The sequence below is a fragment of the Pinus tabuliformis genome, chromosome 7 (genome assembly GCF_031772625.1).
Source record: "Pinus tabuliformis cultivar Carrire ecotype Pingquan chromosome 7, CPIR1, whole genome shotgun sequence".
Taxonomy (NCBI): Eukaryota; Viridiplantae; Streptophyta; class Pinopsida; order Pinales; family Pinaceae; genus Pinus; species Pinus tabuliformis.
The window spans coordinates 419,766,447-419,780,194 of record NC_142293.1 but is presented as its reverse complement, the minus strand read 5'-3'; the positions used below and the strand labels follow the sequence as shown (position 1 = coordinate 419,780,194).

The 13,748-nt window shown below is 35.5% G+C and overlaps 1 pseudogene; it reads right to left on the bottom strand.

The window, feature by feature from the left end:
* Positions 1-5,020: 5,020 nt before the first annotated feature.
* Positions 5,021-6,195, bottom strand: LOC149247735 (putative kinase-like protein TMKL1 pseudogene; annotated as a pseudogene).
* Between the last annotated feature and the right edge of the window lie 7,553 nt (positions 6,196-13,748).

Here is a 13,748-nt window from a genome sequence, read left to right as displayed (position 1 = left end):
ATACAACAATATTCACAATAGAAGGAAAATCCACAAATTCGTCATAGCTCTCATTCTTTCTTGGTTTCATGCCATGGAATGAACAATTCCCGTGCTTCGATCAAAGTGGATAAAACCAAGTGCCATAGATTTCTCTTTCACCTTCATGCAGACATGTATAACACAGGAAACAAAGATGGAGATCATGTTGTGCTCATGTTGTCTAGTCCTCCTTCTTTTTAGGGAACTCCACAGAAGCACATGATGAGCTTCAGAAAAGTCCACGTTGGTGCAAGAGTAGAGAAAGAGTGCATTTCAAAATTGATGTGTGCAAAGATCTGAGTATTGTGGATGGGAGTGGTGTGAAGCAGTGGATTTTGGGTTCTCACCTTCTTCATGTTGGTGATACCAAGCATGCCCTTTGTGTTGAAATTGAATGAATATATATTTAAAAAAGAGTAAGATCCTAAGTGGATTATCTAATATGAGAGATCAGAGTGAAATTATTGAGAAACAACTCCTAAAAATTCGGTGTAGTTGTTGTGGTGTAGTTTAATAGTTTGGAAGCTTTCACAAGGTTAGGCTAGTTGGTGGAGCTTCATTGTTGCCTTTGCTTGGAAGTCTACAAGTATTTTTTACACCACTGTGATTGAAAAAAAATTCATAGTGTTGGCTCTAAGTGGAAATACATAGGAGGTTTAGTTCCACTCTAATTGAAAAAACAATTTTGTGGTTCTTTTAAACAAAAAGAAAGTACCATTGGTATTTTTTATTATTGAAAAAACAATATTCATGATATTTTTGATATAATGCATCTATATTAAGTCATTTGAAAACAAATGTGTGGTGAAATATGTTTGCCCTGAATGTAAGGCAACATACTCTTTTTGTTTTTTTCCTTAATAAATGAATAAACATTGTCTAATTTCACCCCCATTTAATGATGGGAAATTCCCTTTCTCTGATTCTTTTCAATTATTTTTGAGGTAATATTGGATGAAATCTTAGATTGTTGAACTCGGTAGTACCTTTATCTCTCAAGTTCCATAAGATTGGATCCATCCTTTTTCTATGATGTCTTTCAATCATTTTTTTAAGATAACAGTGAATGAAATCCTTGATTAGTGTATCGTTTAATAATACCTTTAATGTTGGATTTTTATAATCTTGATTTGATCCATCTTTAATAAATGGGAATTATCTTATGAGTTTTATAAAAAGAGGACTGTTATGCCTCAAAATCTACAAGGTGAGGAGCAAGGTACTTGCATCAAGTAAAGCATCGTGAAGGAATTATCAATGAAGGTGAATATGGTAGGCATTTCTTATACATATATTTCAAACTTATGATCCCATATAACTGGTTGGCCTTCCTTTTCATTTCATCTCTCTTATTCTCTCATACAATTGCCCCATTTATGCTAGCATCCATGCATATTACACATAGACACTAACATAGTTTCAAAAACAACAAAGACGTGCTTTACATCATTGTACATGACCCACATATCTATAATTCACCCATTTCAGTAATAGTATCAAATCAATTTCTTTCCTCACCCTTCTCTATCTGGTGAACCTCTTTTTTCATTGTAAGAAGAAAAAAATAGAGGAAATAAATTCCAAAATGACAAATTATCTTCATCCGCTTTATTTCTTGTTTTGTGCATTCCATTGCCTGGGAATGAAGGAAGACAGATTTTGTGAGGTTTTTGAGGTAGAATCTCAAGCAGATGCCATTGTGATAATCATAGGAGTAGACCAAACAATAGAAGCAGAGGGGCATAACAGAGTGAACCTATTATTGCATGGACAACAAGAACAACTGGTATTAAACACAACAGATGCAGCAAGAGGAACATTGATATTAGTAGTAATGTTAGGGGCAAAATGGACATTTCATTTTCCATAGATAATATGAAGATATGCAGCATTATGTGGGTGGGATATCTGGGCCAAGATGGAGGAGATGCATTGACTGACATAATTTTTGGTTAGCACAATCTAGGTATATTTACATGTCTATCTTGACCTTTCTATACTAGCATAGATTCATCTTAACCTCAAAATCATAGATTCATATTAACCTCAAACCTACTGAGTCCCTGGAACTGTCAAATTGCCAGAGATGTCAATTTCAATGTTTTTACAACCAATTATTCGAGAAGATTATAATCACTATCATAACTGCTAGCATGATGAAACAATCAAATTCCTTCTTGAATTTTACACAGGTGGGAGATTGCCTATAACGTGGTATCCTGAAGAATTTGCAACAAAAGTGCCCATGAAAAACATTAACATGCGTCATGATCCTACAACTAGTTACCTAGGCTTAAATAACATATTTTACAAAGGGAAATCAGTGTACCCATTCAAATATGGACTGAGTTACACAACATTCTCTCACTCTCTAGTCCATGCACCAAAGTTTGTTTCATTGTCCCTTCATGAAATCCTACTTAAGCCATGCCATGGAATGAACAATTCATGCACTTTGGTCGAAGTGGAGAACACCAAGTGCTAGGTATTTCTCCTTTTCCTTCATGCGAATGTGCATAATACAGGCAAGAGAGATGGAGATCATGTTTGCTAGTCCTCCTGCTATTCAGGGAGGACCTTGTGTTGGTGTTTAATCTAACATTTCAGGTGAACTACTTCACCTGCCATACAAATCTGAATGATTGGGGAAGTTCACTAAAAACCCCTGACACTAAAGCCAAATATAGGGTCCTCGCAAATGACAGGAAATGGAAATACCTTCCAATACCTCAACTTTGTGGATACTTAATTAAATTCATCCCTACTGCTATGGTGTAACCATACAAATTTTGGATTTTTCCATTGTTGCCTCCTCATGCATTTACTCCCATGGATTTGAAAGATGTATTCTACATTAAATATTACATCAAAGCAATAGAAAAAAAGAAAAGTAAAGAATGAAAATGTAGAGGCAGAGAACTACCTAAAGATGAGTACAAATAATGAACATGAAGTTAAAATGCAAGTGCTAGTTCACTCCTAGTATCAGTGGGAGTATATAAGGAAGAATAAGTCTTAGGCCTTATCTCCTCTAGTTGTTGGATGAAAACCTTAATATCTAGTCTCACTGATGGAGAATGTGCACAATAACCCATCGCAAGTTGTAGTGCTCGAAGTAATCCATCATCTACAAGACTTCTTAATCCCCTTAAGGTATCAATATCAAACAGATCCAACATACTCTCCTCCAAGATAGTAGTCTTCACAATAGAAGGAAAATCCACAAATTTGCAAGAGCTCTCATTCTTGACTCATTTCTTCCCAATCAGTATTTCTAATAGGAGAATGCCTTGTAGCACTCAAGTGTAGTTGCATTCATCATTTGAGCAGTAGATGGCACGGTCATTAACTAGTCTAGACTATAATTAGTAAGATATGCCACATAGTTTTTATCCACTAAAACAATCTTGTATTTAAGTTTTCCATGAATGATGGGTGTTTCAAGCCCAGTGTGAAGGTGGGAAGTCCTCTTGCTGCACCAAGAAAAATCTTGTGCCTGCGAGCCCAGCTCCCAGCCTCCGATCCTGAGCATCTTCAAAAGCAAGGATCTTTTTTTATGAGTAAGACAAAGTAAGGACCAAGCGCACATACCTACAAGATGAGGATTTTCCTAAATGAAGAAGAGAGCATTGCAAGACTTCATATTGAATCTAAAGCCTAACTTAAGTGTATTTGAGATGCATAAATCTAGTACATTCTTCATATTTTTTTAATATCTGGCTATCCCATGGCCTCTTGAATCTTATTATTGCAATCCTAACTTCAATTTCCAAGTAGAAGCAGTCTGTGGATACATTCCAGGTAAAGTGATAGTATTTTCTACTTGTGCTATATATTTGGGAGAAATGCATTTATTTTGGAAGTGAAATTCATGTCTTTTCAACAATATAAAAACTTTAAAATGAAGAGGCCAAAAGGCCATCAGTTATATCAGTGCAATGGCCCATTTCACAGGGCCCTACGAATGTCGTTTTGCTGGTTATAGAGGATATAGCCAACTTTCAAGGCCAAACTTTATTTGAATCTTTGTAATCCATGTATAGTTGATATTCTATGAATGGAGGATATAATCTAATCAATTTTCCTAATTTTGGAGAAGAAACAAAAGACAACAGTGAAAATATTCCTTAGTCTTGGGTTTCAAAATGGCAACTTACAATAAAGAAGGTTAGCCAAGTTGCCTTTCTTCTAATAATCATATACAAGAAGCTTCTCTCTTGTTCTTTCATAAAATTCTCTGAGAGGGACTATATTTTCATGAGGAAGTGCATAACACAAGCAACATAAATGGAGATCATGTTTTCTAGTCCTTCTGCTATTTAGGGAGGACCCTGTGTTGCTGTTTAATTTGACATTTTTGGTGAACTTCTTCACCTGCCATACAAATCTGAATGATTCAGGAAGTTCACTAAAAACATGACACTAAAGCCAAACACAGGGTCTTGAAAAAGGAATGAAAATGTAAATACCTTCCAATACCTCAAATCTATGGATACTTAATTAAATTCATCCCTACTGCTAGCGTGTAACCATGCAAATTTTGGATTTTTCCATTGTTGCATGCTTAGTTATTTACTCCCTTGAATTTCATAGATGTCTTCTTCATTTAAGATTACATCAAAGCAATAGAAAAAACAGAGTAAAGCATGCAAATGGAGAGGTAGAAAATTACCTAAAGGTGAGTACAAATAATTAACATGAAGCTAAAATGCAAGCACTAGTTCACTCCTAGTATCAATGGGAGTATATAATGCAGAAGGAGTCTTAGGCCTTATCTCCGCCAGTTGTTGGATGAAAGCCTTAATATCTGGTCTCACCGATTGAGAAGGTGCACAACAACCCATTACAAGTTGTAGTGCTCAAACTAATCCATCATCTATAGGACTTCTTAATCCCCTCAAGATATCAACATCAAACAGATCCAACATTTTCTCCTCAAACACAGTTGTCTTCATAATAGAAGGAAAATCCACAAATTCGTCAGAGCTCTCATTGTTTCCTAGTTTCTTCCCAATGAGTATTTCTGACAGGAGAATGTCTTGTATCCCTCAAGTGTAGCTACATTCATCATCTGAGCAGCAGATGGTAGGGTCATTAATTGTTCTAGAATATAATCAATAAGGTATGACACATATTTTTCATGCACCAAAACATTCTTTTATTTGAGGTTTCCATGAACGATGGGAGTTTCCATCCCAGTGTGAAGGTGGGAAAGTCCTCTTGCTTCTCCAAGAACAATCTTGTGCCTGCGAGCCCAGTTCAAAGAGGGCCTCCCACCTCGAGCATCTGCAAAAGCAAGGACAACAGAGAAAATCTTCCTTATTCTTGGGTTTCAAAATGACAATTTATCATGAAGAAGGTCAACCAAGTTGCCTTTCTTATGATAATCATATACAAGAATCTTCTCTCTTTTTCTTTCATAAATTCTCTGAGAGGGACTATATTCTCATGCCGAATGCCACCCAAATCCTTAATTATAGGCAAGTATTTTTTCAGTCCTTGCAAGTCAGGGGAGCAATAGTTCCTCCTTGGCTAAGATTGGGTTTGTAGATAGTGTCATATCTGGTCTTACCTAGTACTCGACCTAATGCATTCAACACATACTCAACCGTGAGGTTATCCCCTTCAAAAATCACTAATCTACCCTCCATTGTTTCTTCATCTTCCAATTCATTCAAAGAGGGGTCCCCTCCTCCTCCCAGCACTTTCATATTGTGGGCACTTCCAATGCCTATCAACAAGGACACATAAACAACAATTGTTTTCATCAATGCAATAAAAATTCTTGCAACCTCCCTAGGTTTCAATCCATAATGCCTATGAACTTGAGTTCTAGCATAAGGTGCAAGAGGAGGCCGACAGTGCTTGTTTCCTGCAAATGACTCACTACCAAAACTTAGTGAAAACAACAGAATGGGTCCACTAAGATTGTTAAGAGACAAATTCAAACTTCATAAATTCAGTTGGATAAGAGCTTTATGTATTGCACTAGACAGAGTTATTGCTCAAATCCAACTCTTGCAGGCCATGAAACTATTTAAGAAACAGAGGCACAAGCCCTTGCAGATTGTTACTAATGAAGTCTAAAATCTGCAAATTATTTCATGTAACATTAGGAAAAGTAGGCTCTCGTATATAACTGCTCAAATCATTACCATCTAAAACAAGATCCATGAGATGCACACAGATCCGGATGCATTGATTTTGCTTGTGCTACATCTTTCTCTTTCCATACCTAAAGAATCATTTGTGGAAGACACACTTTTATCCAAATCAAGTGGTAATGTGTGTTGAGATGGTAAAGGTTGGAATTTTTCATCCATTTGAGCACTATTTTTACTCAAACTCATTGGTGCTCAACAATCTTCTACAAAGTACCTTAATCCTTGCCCTCAATTTTCTGGTTTCTCATCTCTAGTAAAATGTTCCAGTTTTTCAAGAGCCTGGTTTTTCTGGTTTCTCACACTCGACAGAGTAGAAAAGAAACTTTCATTGCTCCAAGAACTCGCAACTATAAATTGATTTGCGCCATGCTTTGGGCACATCTCAAAGACGAGTGAGCGACCTCCTTCTTATAGGTTGAATATATTTTCTTGCAAGAAAGAAATACCTAAAGAATCATTTATGGAAGACACACTTGTATGTAAATCAAGTGGTAATGTGTGCAATTGAGATGGTAAGGTTGGCATGGTTCATCCATTTGAACACTATGTTTACTCAAACTCAGTGGTGGTTAGCCATCTTCTATAGAGTACCTTAAACCCTTTCCCTTGATCTTCTGGTTTCTCATCTCCAGTAAAATTTCCCAGTTTTTCAAGATCCTAGATTTTATGGTTTCTCCCATCTGATAAATTAGCCCAAAAACTTTCGTTACTGCAAGAAATCACAACTATGAATTGATTGGCACCATGCTTTGGGTACAACATGAAGACAGAGCATCCAAGCAGCTTTCATTGCTCCAAGAACTCACATCTATCAATTGATTGGTGTCATGCTTTGGGTACAACATGAAGACGAATGAGCGACCTCCTCCTTCATCACGACTTATAGGGAAACTAACACACCTAACTAACTAAAACTCACATCTGACGGGTCATAGTATTTCAATCATCGATTAAAAACTAACACACCTAACCAACTAAAACTCACATCTGACGGCTCATAATAGTTCAATCGTCTAACACAAGATTGATAGTGCCAAATGGTGTACAATGGCATTCGGGGGGAGTTCTTCTCAAAGGGAAACACATTACGGCATAATAAGTCATGTACCCTAAGACTATCAAACAAAGAAATGAAAGAATTAAAACTATAGCTAATGATAAGGTTGTATACGCTAATCTAAAAAATAAAAATAAAAATAATAAAAGAACTTAACCATCATTAGGGGGAATCTACTTGTTCCGGTGAAGGTGAAACCTCCTCTTCCTTATTCTTAGAAAATCCTAATTCTACTACTTTCTTGGAAAGAGAAGTCACCTTGTAATCGAAATTGTACACTTGTAATTGTAGACTATCTATGCATAAGAGAATCTCCTATTGGGACTCACTTCTTTCTAACATGAATTTACCCAAGGTAGTTTTTATTTTCCAATAGATATATTATGTTGTTTACATATATTGGGTGTCCCTTGATCTAGTATTGCCTAGGTATGGATTCCACTGTCGTATATTTTATCCAACCTCTGTATGTGATAGAAATTTTCTTCCCACTCTTTATTCATTTTCAATCATTTCAATTCCTCTCTAGCTACCCTAGGGGTATGCTCCAAATAATATTCTACAAAGCCTTTTATGTCATCTTGTTCTCTCATGTGCAAGGAGACTCCTTGACCTTGACTTATGTGATGGCTAGGGGAAGAACAAGGATAAGACATGGATTTTGATAAAACAAGGTACTGGTGGAGTGGGATAGGGGACGTAAGGAAAAGATCACATGGGAGAGACCAACAAAATAGTGTCCACCAGCTTGAAAGATAAAGCAGATCTACTTGGAACCATAATATCAATAGAACCAAATGGGATTAAATTTGGGCGGCAACTTATTAACTAATTGTGACCTTCTCCATCTTCACAAGGTGAGGTTCATGAACAGGGCCATAATTACAGTCATGTGTTTCCATAATCATATTTGAATACCTTTGTTTGAGATGATGGACATTATTTCCCTTCATTCCATCCCTTTTATGTATACATTTGTGAACTCCCATATGACAACCAATCACGGAGATGAGCGGTGATGGCATGTCGGGAGGAGTTGGTGGTATCAATGTTATTCAGAGAAAACCACATGGGGTTGTGTATATTGAATATTCTTGAAGAAGGTTTTCATTCACGTATTGTATTATTTTCCAGGACAATAGTAAGAGCACTTTTTTTCTAATGGAAACATAAAATTGTTTTGCAAGAAATATGGTGAATATGAAAAATGCTAATGGGACATGGAAATGGTGCTTGCTACAATTAGTATGGTGCATCGATAATAAAGATGATGATGAAATGGAGGATTTAGAGAAAGTGGGAAATGGAAGATAAGACATGGAGTATGAAGATGATGATGATGATTCTTGCAAATAGAACTTGTAATAGGATGTAAAATGTTTCTTTGTTGTGATGACTTTTATATAGATACATTAATCCTTCCAATTGTTTTATTGGTGTAGGTATCTTGAAATGATTTGTTTCTCAATCTAGTTTGAGATCTCCATTGGCCTATTGCTAGCCATATTTAGCGTCTGTGTACTTGAAAACACTTATGAACCAAAAGTTTTCTTCTCCTCCCTTTATTCCTTTGTTTTTCATTTTTCTTGTCAAGATATTGATGCCATTTCTGGTTTTCACTAGTGCCTTACCCCATTTATCCTAATAGGGTTTTCATGAGGAGGAATTCCCTTATTTAGACCTAAGGTTTCTTCCATGGTGGTTTTCAGCCAAAGGTCTATCCCAAGTGAATTAATGAGGTTTCCACTTGGATATTATATTATTATTATTATTATTTTATTTTTCATTTGTAATGTTTCTGATATGTAGGTGGTTTGAGAGCATTTTTACTCTCAACCACACTAAATTGTTAGGCTTTGAATATGGTTGAATTATTCCTTTTATAGAGGCTTATTATAGATATTTTCTAAAGAGAGACTGCAACAATCCTTTTATTTCTTGGAGATTCGCCATTTTCTACTTGTGATTTGACATGATTTTACAAGATAGTATTATTTGGTGAGAGATTCGCCCAAAAAATTATATATACATATTATATTATTAATAAAATCACCTTCCACTTTTCCTACATATCACGGGGATTCACCCATTTATTATACATATAAATTTAGGGAGGTTCTTAAAATTTTCCTTGATTTACAGGCTCCAACCTAACGGAAATTCCAATGCCTTGGATTATCAGCTCCAATTGGAAGGACGCTCCAACACCTTGGTTTACAAGCTCCAACCTGAAGTATGATCCAAAATCCTATTTACCAACTGCAACTAGAAGGATGCTTCAACACGATGTGTAGGCTTTGATCTATCCCACCACCACCATTACTCCCTAAAGTGTTCTTATGCTCCAACCCAAAGGAGACTCCACTTTCCTTCCTTGCACCAACCTACCACCCTAATCAACAACCTGCCACTTGTTCTGAACACTCCAACCTTTAGCTCACTTTGATAAGCCATGTTTAACAATTTTAAGACTGGATCCAACTATGCTCAAAATAAATACAAAATAACCTGCAATATAATCTCTTCTCAATCCAATCTGGTTCTACTCAAATTGTACATCAACGTTAGCTTCAATCAAATCTTCTTTTGTTGAACACCAACACTGCAATGTGTCATCACACCCGATCATGTAATACAAAAAACCCTTGCATCAATCAACTATTCACGCAATGACAAAAATTCTACATAACCAATCTAGTCTTCGTAATGTAATAATTATGAAACCCTAATTGCAAGAAATGTCAAATTTGCAATACAATGTCATCAACAACAAATATATTTATGCTCATCATCAATTCACGTTGCTAAATAGGCTTTAACAAACTGCAGTACAATATTTATCCAACCATAAAATCCGTTTCTTCTCATCATCAATATCTATCCAACCATAAAATCTATTTCTTGTCATCATCAATATGTATCCAACATATAAATGTTGATACTACTTAGGAACAAAAATAACCTTTGTCAATTTCATTACAACTTCTCTGCTCAAGTCATTAGATCTACTCCTCAAAACCCTAGCCAGGTTTGCACAACAATATGTCAATGATCAACCCTAAATTTTTCAACTTCAGAAGTAGCTCAACTTCTTATTCTCGACAAATAAACAAGAAAAATACTTTTTAAGCACATATTTGAAACCCTAGCATCCAAAAATATAAATCACGACACAAATCATCTATCCACATAAACATAAACACTACCTAACAACTTCAATCAAAGCCAACCAAACTCTCAACAAATTTCTACTAAATTATCTTTGCTCAATACATCAACATGGCTCAAAGATACATTCAACAAATAAACCCTAGTGTTACCACTATTGATACCATGCACTTAATATACTCCCACTACTTTGTCCAATTGTAAATTTCTGATATGTAGCCGCAATACTACTATTAATGTCACTACTCTTGTAACTGTACTTGAGATATGTACTTCTCACTATATTACTGTCATTTTCCAACCACTACCATCAAGAACATTGCTTTAGTGCCTTTGCTTCTTATCAAAATACTGATGTCAATACAAGAACCACAAGCCTCTATTATACATGGCATCAATAAGTTCTCCACGATACCCTATTCTCCACACTCGTACTGAACAATTTCTAATTGGTATCAACCTGCAACATAAATTCTCCTTCTAAACTTTGTTTCAATTGTCAAACACACTGCCAACACATGCAACACTACAATATCTAGAGCATGACACTATTTGATTCATCAGAAATTCACAGTTCCTTACACGGGCAGTAATACAATCCCTTCTATATTCTCAACAGAACATACAAACAAAACAAAATATACATTAACAATAATGTAATCAACAATAAACTTTGCCTCCATAATCAATACTGATAATTCATAAGAAGAACCTCGAACAATATATCGTTTCACCCCTTCACTACAATCGATATCTGAGAATGGACATTCTCTTACAGTTATTACTTTGGTTGTTATCCCGTTGATTCATTCAGTGTTCGAAAACCATAATGTAACCATTTTCTTCATACCTAGTCTCTTTGTTATTGACTAATCATTGTTGTTTCGTCCCATTAAAAAAAGGATTAAAAGTAATCAATACTCGACAAATAGTTACTATTTTTAGCATAGTTAGACCATACAATGGATCAAAACGTAAGTTAGAAAATGTTGTAGTTTGAGCGCCACATTATTCTCTCTTCGCTATTTTGAGCCCAATATGGGTATACATTTTTGATCGAGCATGAGATCTTTCACAACCAAACAAATTATTTATAGATTTATCTATCTGAACAATCTAAACAATGATTGGTAAAAATTGTGTTTTGTAGTTGAATGGTGCACCACCTTAGTTGGGCCATATTATTCCTCCACTCGTTATGCATAATATGTTTTCAACTTTGTTATGGATAAAAAAAACATAGGTTAATAAAATATCATACTCATAATCCAAGCTAGATACTAATGATCCGTGATGTAGTGACAACTCCATAGGTGCATGCATATTTCTCACATCTCTTGCTTTATAACCTCATCGTCGAAAAAGGAAAACCTGTTATTCATGATTCCTCTCTTTTCCCTTTTTTTTTTTAAGTGTTATTACATAGCTTGAAATAAATCAATCATGAATAACAGGTTTTCCTTGTTCGACGATGAGGTTATAAAGCAAGAGATGCGAGAAATATGCAAGCACCTATGGAGTTTTAAATTCTAATTGTTATATGTCCATTTCAAAATAAATTTTAAAACTCTCCACAAACAATTTTTTTCCATGTTATTACTTGAATTAATATTTTTAGAAACATTTTTCTAAATGTTTTCTAATGGTTTGACAAATGGAGCTTCCAATTGATGATATATAGTAAGAGAATTCAATAAGTGATATTGGCATCAATGAAACCACCATTCAGGAAATGGTTCTCTATAACGTTATTTAAATGATTGTAAGCTAGCCTTAATGGCCACACTAGGGTTTAAGCTAGAGATCAACTATGTCATATTTATAGAAGTGAGTTTAAGAGAGAAAGCATTGGGAGAAATTTTCCATTCAACATAAATCTCTTACATGCCTCATGAACTATCTTACATTGTTTATAGGATATTGAACAGTGCTAAGATGGAATGTGCACTGGGACATGTAATTCAGTGGATGGATTAGATACATGGTCAAGCTATGTAATGGACATATTTGATAGTGAAGATAATGGATTTAAAGTGGGTTTACCTTTCTGTGTCAAAGTTTCCCACTATAAAACTATGGTTTATATTTGATGGGTATGTGCTTTGTTTATGCTTCTTGTATGTTCTTGTTCCTTCTTGTAATATGGAATAAACAAATGCTTTAACTATGGGCATGGAATGACTTAATGATTAAGACAATTTTAGTAAGAATAATTATTATAGAGCACATAGGCTTTGTTGTAGCTAGGGTTTAATACTGTAACAACCATCGTGAAAATTTCATGAAATAAAAGTTAATAAAGGAAAAATAATACCACAGTTAAAGGACACTTATTACAAGCTGAATTTTGGATAATGATATCCTAGTGGGCATCACTGGATGTGTGTTTTGGCTAAGGAAAATTGGCAAAGGCTAAGGGAAAGGAAAAAATTCATTTTTGGCATATTTATTTATGAAAATAAAGGAAATTACGAGAAAAGTAAGGTGAAAGTTCACAGGTTTCATGTGAGGAGAAAATTAAAGGAAAATAATGGAAAATGAAGATAATAGAGGACTCATTAATAAAAAGGATTCTAAGGATCAGTGCGCAAGATTTTGGCTAACCTTTTTTCAGTTCAAGTTTGGAGCTCTCTCATTATATTATGTCTCTCACTTACTCTTGGTCACTTAGAGTTTTTTGGAGCACTTTAGCTTTGCATCAAGGAAGGAAAAGAAAGAAAATGGAAAGGAAGGAAAGCAAGGATCAAGGAAGGAAAAGCAGGACTAGGCAACTTCAACAGGAATAGTTGCAGGTAACCTTTTACATGTGTGATTTCCTAGATCGTTCGGACATGCATGGCTTTACATGTTGGCATATGGTTCTCTTATTGTTGGTGGCATGGTTTTACCAGGTTATGACAGTGGTTTCAGCCTAGAATTGCCTTTTTCTAGATGCCATGGTGTTTGGATGTTTATTTGGTTTTTTGAGCTTTGGTTTGCTAGATGGATTTCTGAATCCAGGGTGGAGGTGGTCTCAAGGTTCATTCCCAAAGGCCTAGGAATCCCTTGACCAATTTTGGTGGGATACATAGTAAAGTCGGAGGGAAGTCTCAATTTAGGGCCTAGTGATCTAGTTTTCGGTTGCAGTAAAGCACGAGAGACTGGTCTAGAAGTAGGGCCTAGTGATACAGTATTGAGAGACAAGGAGACAAAAAACTCCTCAAGGACAGTGATGGATTCCATATGGCATTCCAAATTCGTTTTGGTTGTGATCGGAGCACCGGTTTTGATGTGATCATAGTTTGGTGAGGGTGGAGGTGGTTTAACCTTTGATTCCATTGGTTTTTCTTGGATTGGTT